Source organism: Ipomoea nil, unplaced genomic scaffold, assembly GCF_001879475.1.
Source record: "Ipomoea nil cultivar Tokyo-kokei standard unplaced genomic scaffold, Asagao_1.1 scaffold2647, whole genome shotgun sequence".
In the NCBI taxonomy this organism is placed as follows: domain Eukaryota; kingdom Viridiplantae; phylum Streptophyta; class Magnoliopsida; order Solanales; family Convolvulaceae; genus Ipomoea; species Ipomoea nil.
The window spans coordinates 4,247,292-4,259,354 of NW_017619075.1; positions in this window are offsets into that span (position 1 = coordinate 4,247,292).

Genomic DNA, 12,063 nt, shown 5'->3' on the forward strand with positions numbered 1-12,063 from the left:
ACTATATTTGATCACATTCGGTTTGGTTGTGTTGTTTCAGTTGGGCTTGTCCGGTTACCTCAACGATATAGTTAACTGGGTGGCCAGTCAACTCCTAGGCCGTGGTCCTAAAATGCAATAAGCAGTAAACTTGTCAATTACAGCTGGTCCAGCGATGCGCTACGGGCGTTAGTGTCTATAGTTCCAAATATGATGGAGAAATGGAGTATATACTCTGTATAATTTTGGCGTAGCTGGCCTAATTCAATTATTAATATGTGTATATACTACTGGTACGAGGGAAACATAAAGAAAGTGCAAATTATGCTGTGGAAACGTGCCCACCTGGTAAGGTGGGCACAGTTTCACAACGGTGTTGTTTTTGAAAACGACGTCATTCTAATTACAAAAATTATTTTTCACTTGTCGTGAACAGTGTTTTTCTCTTTGCAATCGCACAGTTTAAAAATTATGAATCTATTGTATTTAAATTATGAATCTAAAGTATAGAAATTATGAATCTACACTATTAAGTTTGTGAATATGTGATAGAGCTATATGTTCATAATTTTATAAATATATGTTCATAATTATAGAGCTATATGTTCATAATTTTCGATGTTCATATATCTAATTGTTGAACTTTGAATTGTATTCACAAATCACAGAACTATATGTTCATAATTTGATAACTATACAGTTTAGAAATTATGAATCTACAGTACATAAATTATGAATCTACAGTGTAGATATCATGAATCTGCAGTATAAAAATTATAAATCTACTGTATAGAAATTGTGAATCTACTGTATTTAAATTATGAATCTACGATTTAAAAATTATGAATCTACAGTATAAATTTTATGAATCTACAATATAAAAATTATGAATCTACAACCCTGCCCACCTTGCAAGGTGAGCACAGTTCCACAGCATAACGCACCGTGATTTTATGTGACACTATTTAATACTCGTTTTTTGTATTCGATTACTAAACCAATAACTATAAATAATTCTATTATTTGACAATACATGAACATTAAAGAGGGTGATCACTCAAAATTAAAACAATATTTTTTTCCTCTAGAATTTACCTTCTAATAAGGTAAGTTTAGCAACCAAAAAATGTCATTCAGTGATCTTTGAAAAATGGCTCATATCTAAAAAATATTTTAAATTTCATGTGTTGACTGAAGGTTATAAAATTTGTTGATTCTGAATGGGTGATGAAAAGTTTAGAGGGAGGAGGTGAATAGACTTTTCTAACAATTTAAAAATTTATAACAGTACTTTATCAAAATAACTCCAAGTAGATTAATGAAAATCTAATTTAGAGTGCACAGGGAAATAAATGTACGTAATAAAGTGTTATATTAAAAAATAAAATATTAAATAAGTAATCACTGCATATAATACGATAGAAATGTATGTAAGTTGTGTGTGAAGTTAGATATCTTGCATGCAAAACAAACTATATATATGTGAGAACAATAAATAAAAGAGAGAGAGAGAAAATTTTTATGGTGGTTTGAATGTGGTGCAATCATTCTACTCCATTCTACTCCTTTCACTCCAAGGAGGAATTCACTATTTTCAATCACCACCAAGATACAATAGTGAACAACCAAGTGTTAGTTCACCAACTCAACACTTCTACAGCTCGAGTATACTGTTTTACACAAAGCCTACACTCCCCAAGATTTTTACAAGGTCCTCTTGTTACTCTTACCTCTATCTACACCCATAGAGATTTCTGTTACAAGAAAATACAGTTTTCTTTTTCTCTCCAACTCTCAAAGGCTTTTTATGGATTAGTCTCACTACAAGAAAAATGCACATAGACAATACTATAAAGACAACAATTTTTAAGAAAAGTGTTGTCTTTTGTATAAAAGACAACAGTTTGGTCCAAAACCGTTGTCTTTGATGCAACACTTTTGTCAAAGACAACAGTTTTTACTTAACCGTTGTTATAAGTGTGTTGTCTTTGTGCATTTTGTGAAAAGACAACACCACAACGACAACGGTTTTTAAAATCCGTTGTCTATGTGCGTTTTTTTAAAATAAGACAACGATTTTTTTAACTGTTGTCGTTGGTGTGTTGTCTTTAAAAAATAACCACGAGACATCCTAAAAAGATCCTGAGTGGTTATTTTTTAAAACACGGAGGACCATTGGACGTCATTTAAAACTCGGATGACCACAACTGGTAAATCGCTAATACTCGGAGGACCATTGGAGGTATTAATCTATTATTATTTTACTGAAAGTTAAGAAGTTATATATATTTTTTCAATTTGTTTCAAGTTCCTAAAGATGAGCATGAAAATTTTATAAAATTATTTGTTATAAATTAATATATTAATAATTTTATTAGTGATAGTAATATATATATATATATATATATATATATATATATATATATATTTCCCCTAGTTTCTTCAATGTTTTGTTCAGGCCATGAGTCAAATGTTATGCCATCAATTTCACTAATGTCTTCTAACTCAACATTTGCAAATGCCTTTAAGAATCTTCTTATTATTTCAACATACCTACCAACAATAACAAACATTTCCTCATAGTATTCAATTTTCTTCTTTAGATACAATTCATACTTACAAGAATGTTGGAACTTGGAAGAAAGCAGATTACCTTTTTGACATTAAACAATGAAATTGACGAAAATTATTCAAGACTAAGGAACCCAATGAATCATATATATAGAGGTTTTCATGTTTATTAAATTCAAAGAAACAATCAAAATTGGAGTTGGAGTAAACTCGATTTTATACACTAAGCTAATTTCATTTTTTTAAAAATTTAGTTTCATAAATCAAATTTTGATTTCCTTGGATACCGAGAGCAAAAGTTTTGGTTTATAAAACCAAACTTTTGTTTCCAAACCAAAAGTTTTTATTTCTGAACCAAATTTTGGTTTCAGAAACCATTTTTGGTTTTGAAAATGTGGCTTGAAGAGAGATGGGAGAGACATGAGAGAGGAGTGGAGAGAGACAAGAGATGAGAAAGAGGACGGTTGTGATTGGTTCTTAGTTCTCTCTTAGCCTCCTGCGCACTTGATTCTCACATAATCCGTCGTCTTTATATATATATATATATATATATATATATATATATATATATATAGATTTTGGTTCCTGTGAGAACAGGTCTTCCCGTGCGGTCAGTGCGGCATACACCATTAGGTATGCATAAATGCACCATACAGTGTTCGAGAATACACCAGAATGAAATGCCAAAAAATGCACCACATACAAAAAATACACCACACATAATGGTGTATTTTCAAACACTATGTGGTGCATTTATGCATACCTAATGGTGTATGTCGCACTGACCGCACGGGAAGCACTGTTCTCACAGGAACCTGACCCTATATATATATATATATATATATATATATATATATATATATATATATATATATATATATATATATATATATATATATATATATATATATCAGTTCAAGTGCGAAGACTCTCCCAGTAAAAGTGGGGTGAAATTTGAGTCGTTGATCTAATCTAGATCAACGGCTCAAATCAAGAAATTTTTTTTTTCAAACGCGCTTCTGCCAACATGCATGTAAATGATCAATTATATTGTCTCAAACTGCACACCTTAAGATATAAAACTACACACTTTAAATGATACAATCACGCATTTTAAGGTATAAAATGTAAGTGTACAATTTTAGTACACATTAACCTTTATTGGCTAATTTATTTAGTTTCATTTTTATTAGATTTAAATTAGAATTAAGTTAGTTTTTTTGGTGATAATGAACCACAATCGATTTAATATCGTAAAATAATATTTATATATACACACACAAGTATATAAAATATTATTTGATATTTATCCGAAACATATATATACACACAAATATATATAAAATAGATCCAACGGTTATATATATATATATATATATATATATATATATATATATATATATATATATATATATATATATATATATATATATCTACGAAAAAGATATACCAATATATATCAACCAAAAATTGGAACAAATAATCCTCAGATTATGAGTCCAATCCAACGGCAAACAAATATGGAGAACGGATTTTGCTTAGAAGCATAATCCAAAACCGAAAGAAGGAAAGATTGACTCGTGTTTGGGTAAGGGTTTTTAGCGTGAGTCAAGAGACCACTCTTTCCTTAAAACCTTATTTGCCACCTCCCACAAGTGCTAGGAGCGTCGTGGCCTAGGTTTCCCAGGATAAAACGCGCTACGGTTCGACGTTTGAGCACCCAAACGAGCGAACCCGGCGAACTAGAGCAAAGCTATGAACACAGTTTCGACAAAGAAAGGAGTAGAAGCAGAGGTATTTTGAAGCAAAATTTCGTGTTGTGTGTTCTGTCACTGTGTGCTTGTTCTTCGAGAGCAAAGCTTCTACCTTCTACCCATTCTTATATAGGGAGGTGGAGTACTCAATAGCATTCATGATGGCATTCAAACTTGTTTTGTAACTCCTGTAACAGCAGCCATAAGTTGAGTTTTAATTTACAATTTAAAAATTGGAATTAATTAGTTATTAATTCCGTAATAATTGAATTAAAACTCAACGGTTGCAACAGGATACGAGAAGACGGAGGCTGAACCGTCTCAGTTCAGTCAACCCATGATTCGGCCTCCCAAGGCCGAATCTGTCTCCTTTCGGCCTCCAAGTCTCGGCCACGCCGAGATCATGGTTCGTGCGCTGCTCTCTCTCTCGGCCAAGGCCGAATCCAGCAGCCTCAAGTGGCTTAGTGTTGGAAAAAAGATATCGAAAGTTGGCATAACTTAGCCCGCAAGGCCACCCAATTTTCGGACGACATTCGTGCCCGTAGGTGTCGGCACACATGAGTTCGGGCTTGAATCAAGCCTTTTTCAATCTCGTCTAGTTAGAAATTGAGTTACACCCCCCCCCCCCCACGCTAGAGAGCCTCTATGCTATACAATTCTACAAGCTCTAAAAAAGCTCTTGTATAAAAGGGGGGTCAAATCCTCTTTCCAAACCAATGTGGGACAAAAGCTCACTTTTTCCCTTCATTTTTCCAACTCAATGGGTCTACTTTGAAAATCAAAATCTCATTCACCCATTATCCATTTTGAGCGTACAATATATCAATCTCTTCGTCTCACTACGAAGAACCCGAATCCTCTTTGACCCGACCCAAATCGGAAGTGGACCCCACTGATAATTGTACCACAAAATAGCCACTTAAAATGCCATTTTAATGTTATTTTTCCAACAATCCCCCACATGAATGAAAAATTGATTTTCAGGGTATTTTGAAATCGGAAACAACTGTGTTCAAACGGTCGATCCCTACATAGGATAGGTAGGGAGTCACTATACCCTTTGAACCTTCCCCTGTGAAGATATGTTTACTCTACTGGCTGTACGGTAGAACGCGATGCCTTTGAACCGACTGCCGTTTGTGTAGACGATGACATATCTCACACAGGAACCTCCCAACCATGCTCTGTTCTCATGAGTGTGCCCATTTTGGTCGTGGGTCACCGTTCCTGGTTCTGCGAGAGTTTCTAAAGAATTGTGCCCAACAATTCTCTTTTGAAGCGACCCTCACTTCTCTTTTACATTGGTGATTCTTTCTCGAGTATCCCGCATAATCAAGAATCATTAAAGCAACACCATGCTAGCCTCGTGCGGGAGCCACTGTTTCTAACGAGGAGTGGTAGGGAGTCTGAGACCCCCACAGTGACACGCTCCGTTCCATAATTTAGTTGTCCCATTGAACTTAGGTGCCAGCTAGGTTGGGTATCCACTATAGAACTTTTAGTCCAAAGTCTTTAGACCCATTCCTCGTTCCAACTTCTCAACAAACATTTGCTTACCCTCGGGTTAGCGAGTTAGCGGCCGTTACGTTATCTTATGACATCACGTAGTCAATAGAGATAACCCCTGTTGTGAGAAATTGTTTAATGGTATTCTGTCTACGACTTATAGGTCTAGACTTACCATTCCACATCTAACTCTGTACTTAACCAATTTTGGCTTGACTATCGCAAAGCACACAAATTGGAGGTACGAGTTTACTACTAGGAACATTCTCGAAAAAAAATGGCATAGCCATTCGGCCTACTCGCTTGCGACACGAGTGTAAGGCGCTCAGCTTAGATCCCGTCGGATCTTAGCTATCACAAATCATTTCGAGAATTTCCATACAACCAACTGCACTGGCCTACGTATAGACGTAGCCTTTAATGGACTTAGCGTCTTTTGATATCCGTGTTATACTTTCCAAGTACAGCTAGATATCCCACGTAGTGCAGTCTAGAGTACGAGCATACCTTAAGTATCTCATAACTCACGCTATTGCCTTCTAGTGCGCAACACTAGGGTTACTCGTATGTCTACCGAGTTCGTTAACCGCTAAGGCAATATCTGGCCTAGTACAACCCATTTGACACAATTAAACTACCAATAATCTGAATGTGTTCTCCACGAGAAGTACAATCTCCGTGATTATTGGCTAGTTGTTCGTTAGTATCTAACGGTGTCCAAGCCACTTGATTATCATCCTTTACAAGGATTCAATCAAACTTAATGAGATTGGCTCAACACGAGACCATACGGTCTTCTCACGATTTTAATCTCGAAGATTAAATATGCCAAACTCACACCTCTCATGTCAAATCTCGAATTTAACATGTTTCTGGTAGAATTGATCATTCGATCGTTGCTACCCACGTTGAGTTTGTCGTGTATAAACAAACAGTGATTTCACCGTCCATCGTACGCAATACGTAGACAGGCCTTCACTTTCGTTTATACTAAACTCGTTTGTCATCACTGCATGATCAAAACCTCACATGCCAACTACTAAGGCAATTGTTTCGAACCATACAATGATCTCACCAATTACACACTTTCTTTTCACATCGTGGAACCACAAACCCTCAGGTCGTTCCATGTCTACTAAGAAAGCAACACATCCATTTTGATGAACTTCCAAGTCTCGTTAGACGGCTATGGCAAGTGTCATACTAATGGATTTCATTCTCATCACCAGAGAATACATATCTAAGTAACCGTGGCACTCACGTTGCATGTAATCTACACTTACAAGCCTGGCCATTTTACTTTAATATAACCAACCGGTTTTGTCTTCCGACTAGTGATCCACTTAGGATCCCGAGGTTTTACAACCTGGACGAAGAACAACCAGTTCCAAGTATGATTCTTTAAGATAGAATCTACTTCACTCTCGATAGCCTCTCTCGGGTTGGTCCATCTGTAGAAGTCACCACTTCTACATACGTTCGAGGCTCGTTTTCTAACAACCATGTCAGAAAATCCAATTTATTTTCTAGTAAACAAGTTAGATTGTGCGCATCACACTCTAACATGTACGTCAGAAAATCTGGACCAAAGGATTTTTCAATCCTAGCTCTCTTGCTACGTCTAGCTTTGAGCTCGGGTTCTCTTTCATACCCTTCAACCATAGCTACGCTGAAAGTTCCTTTCAACGTGCTAGGTCCTTTATTGATCCTTCACAAAAAACATCTTCCAAGAACGATGAATTTCTTGAATCAATCTTTCGTGTTCTTATGTACATCCAAACTCTTGGACTCGTGTACTAAAAACCAATACACACATTTGGCAAGACACCCCCAAATTTTAGGCATTGGTAGGAAAACTTACTACGTATCCACAATTCGTAAGAATTTCATGCGGGTAACCTTATTTAAAAGGTACTTACTTGTCCAAAGTACCGTCTCATCCCACATACCTTGAGGTTGACCCGAACTTATCAACGTATTGATATTTATGTTCGGCAACAACGTTCGATTGAGGTGAATGCCGTGTCGTACGCTCGAGTACGAAACCAACGCTTTCGCAAAAATCACCAATAGGTGTTTCATAATCACTACATCGATCGTTTGTAACCGCATTAATCCACGATTAATTTGGTTTTTCTCTTTTATTCTATTAAAGAATAAACATGTGTTACACGCTAACACATCTCGTAGGTGCTGACAGATTAGCCCTCACGAATCCATTCGGGATTTGACCGAAAGGCCATAAACCCGAATCAATGCTTCCGAAATTGAAGCACGAATCAGTGCTTAGTAGTGAAGCACGAAACATGCTACACAAAGCACGAATCATTGCTTGTCAAACTAACGCATCGATTCTAAAGCAATCTCTATTACTTCAAATTATAAACTCACAGCAACATTCGGTTGCATAATTTATAATTCCAGTGCTACCTAGCACAAGGATTATTAGCTAATTACACAATTAGCCTAGCCTCCTTTCGTGCTAATCACATAACACTTTTTGCAATGCTAAATTTAATTAGCCTCTTGCGTAATGCTAATTCAACATTTTTGACGTCCAGTGCTATTAAGCACTACAATTAGCATTTCACATTAACTCAAGCTTAATTTGACGTCACAACAATTTGTCTCAAATCACATTTCATACTAGTATAATTTGGAATTTTGATTAAGTTAATTATAACACAATTAACAAGAATAAATCAACCAAATTTCTGACTAGTTGAATCAAACTCATATAATCGTTCTTAGAATATTATATAAAATATTCAACACTTGAGCTGTGACGCTCACAATTATATAGTTATTTCAATTTTTGACAAATTGATGCTTGAAATCTGTATCGTTCTACATGAACCTGAACCGAAGTTCGTTGCGGGATTTCAACATGTAACACGCCTGTTACATTTCATTCCGGCCGCTACGCCATTTTAACATTTTCCACATAATGCTCCGTGATGCACTACGCACCCATATTGAATCATTTCATACATTCAACATTATTTCATCAAATAATTCGTATGTATTATGATTCAATTGCTCAATGGAACAATTCATTTTTTTATTCAACAATAAAAAAATGTATCACAAGGATACTACAACATTTATTTAACAAATAAATAAATAGGAAAAATTACATTGGAAACCAATTTCCATTATTCCTATGTAGTAGTCCTCCAAACCCGTGTGCCTTGTTCCATTCTCAACCGTCCACTCCACAAAGGGTGGTCCATAGCGCACATCGGGGGTACCTCGGTTGTGACTTCACTCGTCCAACTATCCACATGTTTTAAACATAGCGAAATTGTCCTCAACCTTTTCACCAGGATGACAGTTCGCTTCATAGTGGTATTTCTCTTTCTTTCCATAATCATCTTAGAAGTTAAGCTTCCGCTTAAGTTTCCTTTGATTACGGTTGAAGTCATTGGTCACACTACAATAGTCCTCAGACCATGTAGTGGTCATACCATCATAGGATCCCTCGTGGCTTGTAGCCGATCCACCAGACAACACAATAGGCACCAATTGTGTGTCACCAGCCACAGGTCGACCGAATCGTGAACCATAGTTCTCCGGAGCACCATCGTGTGTTTTTGCAACTCCCATGGAAATATTATTTCCAACGTTGCCGCCGTCAACCGGCATCACAGAATGTGCAACATCGTTGCCGTTCTGACCATTTGAATGTGCACCTCCGGCAACATTCATGGATCCAATACTCTTGGAATCCAATGATTTGTTCATTATCAAAATTATAAGGTTTTAAGATTTTTGGTGATAATGAACCACAATCAATTTAATATCTTAAAATAATATTTATATATACACACACAAGTATATAAAATATTATTTTATATTTATCCGAAACATATATATACACACAAATATATAAAACAGATCCAACGGTTATATATATATGTATATCTACGAAATAGATATACCAATATATATCAACCAAAAATTGGAACAAATAATCCTCAGATTATGAGTCCAATCCAACGGCAAACAAATATGGAGAACGGATTTTGCTTAGAAGCATAATCCAAAACCGAAAGAAGGAAAGATTGGCTCGTGTTTGGGTAAGGGTTTTTAGCGTGAGTCAAGAGACCACTCTTTCCTTAAAACCTTATTTGCCACCTCCCACAAGTGCTAGGAGCGTCGTGGCCTAAGTTTCCCAGGATAAAACGCGTTACGGTTTGACGTTTGAGCACCCAAACGAGCGAACCCGGCGAACTAGAGCAAAGCTATGAACACAGTTTCGGCAAAGAAAGGAGTAGAAGCAGAGGTATTTTGAAGCAAAATTTCGTGTTGTGTGTTCTGTCACTGTGTGCTTGTTCTTCGAGAGCAAAGCTTCTACCTTCTACCCCTTCTTATATAGGGAGGTGGAGTACTCAATAGCATTCATGATGGCATTCAAACTTGTTTTGTAACTCCTGTAACAGCAACCATAAGTTGAGTTTTAATTCACAATTTAAAAATTGGAATTAATTCGTTATTAATTCTGTAATAATTGAATTAAAACCCAACGGTTGCAACAGGATACAAGAAGACGGAGGCTGAATCGTCTCAGTTCGGCCAACCCATGATTCGGCCTCCCAAGGCCGAATCTGTCTCCTTTCGACCTCCAAGTCTCGGCCACGCCGAGATCATGGTTCGTGCGCTGCTCTCTCTCTCGGCCAAGGCCGAATCCAGCAGCCTCAAGTGGCTTAGTGTTGGAAAAAAGATACCGAAAGTTGGCATAACTTATGCCCGCAAAGCGGGCCAATTTCCGGACGACATTCGTGCCCGTAGGTGCCGGCGCACACGAGCTCGGGCTTGAATCAGGCCTTTCTCAATCTCGTCTAGTTGGAATTTGAGTTGCACCCCCCCCCCCCCCCTCCCCGCACGAGAGACCCTCTATGCTATACAATTCTACAAGCTCTAAAAAAGCTCTTGTATAAAAGGGGGGTCAAATCCTCTTTCCAAACCAATGTGGGACAAAAACTCACTTTTTCCCTTCATTTTTCCAACTCAATGGATCTACTTTGAGAATCAAAATCTCATTCACTCATTATCCATTTTGAGCGTACAATATATCAATATCTTCGTCTCACTACGAAGAACCCGAATCCACTTTGACCCGACCCAAATCAGAAGTGGACCCCACTGATAATTGTACCACAAAATAACCACTTAAAATGCCATTTTAATGCTATTTTTTCAACAAGTTTAAATCTTTTTTGGACCACTTGCTATCTTAAATTGAATGGTTAGCATGCTTTGACAAATGAAATGGAAGTCAGCAGTTTACTACAGTGAAGCCTTCAAACAAAAGTGTGTGGTTGTGGTTAATCGAAAAAAGAAGGAATGCTAATATTAAGGATCAAGGTGGTTGATTAAACTTTGCTATAAAAGGCAGTCACATCAATGAGGAAAGTTGTCATTTTTGAACTACTATTTTGAGTGAAAGCATTCTCTACAAAGTTATCAATTTAATCTGCTTATATTATATGTTTTATTAAGGGTTTTAATTCTGATCTACATAACCTGTACCTGGTTCTGCTAAAGCTTATCTTGAAGATTGTTATGGCATGCGCGGTTCAGTCCTGAATAGGTGTTAGGAAGGGTTGTAGTGGTAGAGGTTGAGAGTCATTTGTACTTACCTCTTGTAATACTCCTTGGTGAACATCTATAGTGGATTGGGCAGACGTGGGTTGCCCCGTAGACGTACAAGAAGCGCTCTGAACTGCGTAACAATTCTCTTGTGTTATTGTTTTAATTTATGCTTTCAATTTTCATTATTTACATTTGATTAACAAATCTAATTAATGAACGTGATTGTTGCATAACATAAAAACCAAGTAGAAATATAAGTTACATCTTGCATTCAAGTTTCACGGTGCAATTTCATAAAACAATGCACATTAAACTAGAAAAGTGGCGCACCTTAAGCTTTAAATATACGCACCTTAAGAAGGAAAACGACGCACCTTAAGCTATGGAAAGACGCACCTAAAGCTTTAAACTGATGTACCTTAAACTAGAAAAGTGACGCACCTTAAGCTTTAAATATACGCACCTTAAGAAGGAAAACGACACGCCTTAACCTATGCAAAGATGCATCTAAAGCTTTAGACTGACGCAACTTAAAGTTTCAATAAAAAACACACATTAAGTTCTCAACTGAAGAACTGACGCCCCTTAAACACAGAAACCACACGCCTTAAGAAGGAAAACGACGCACCTTAAGTTTGACTAATATGCAAAAAGACCA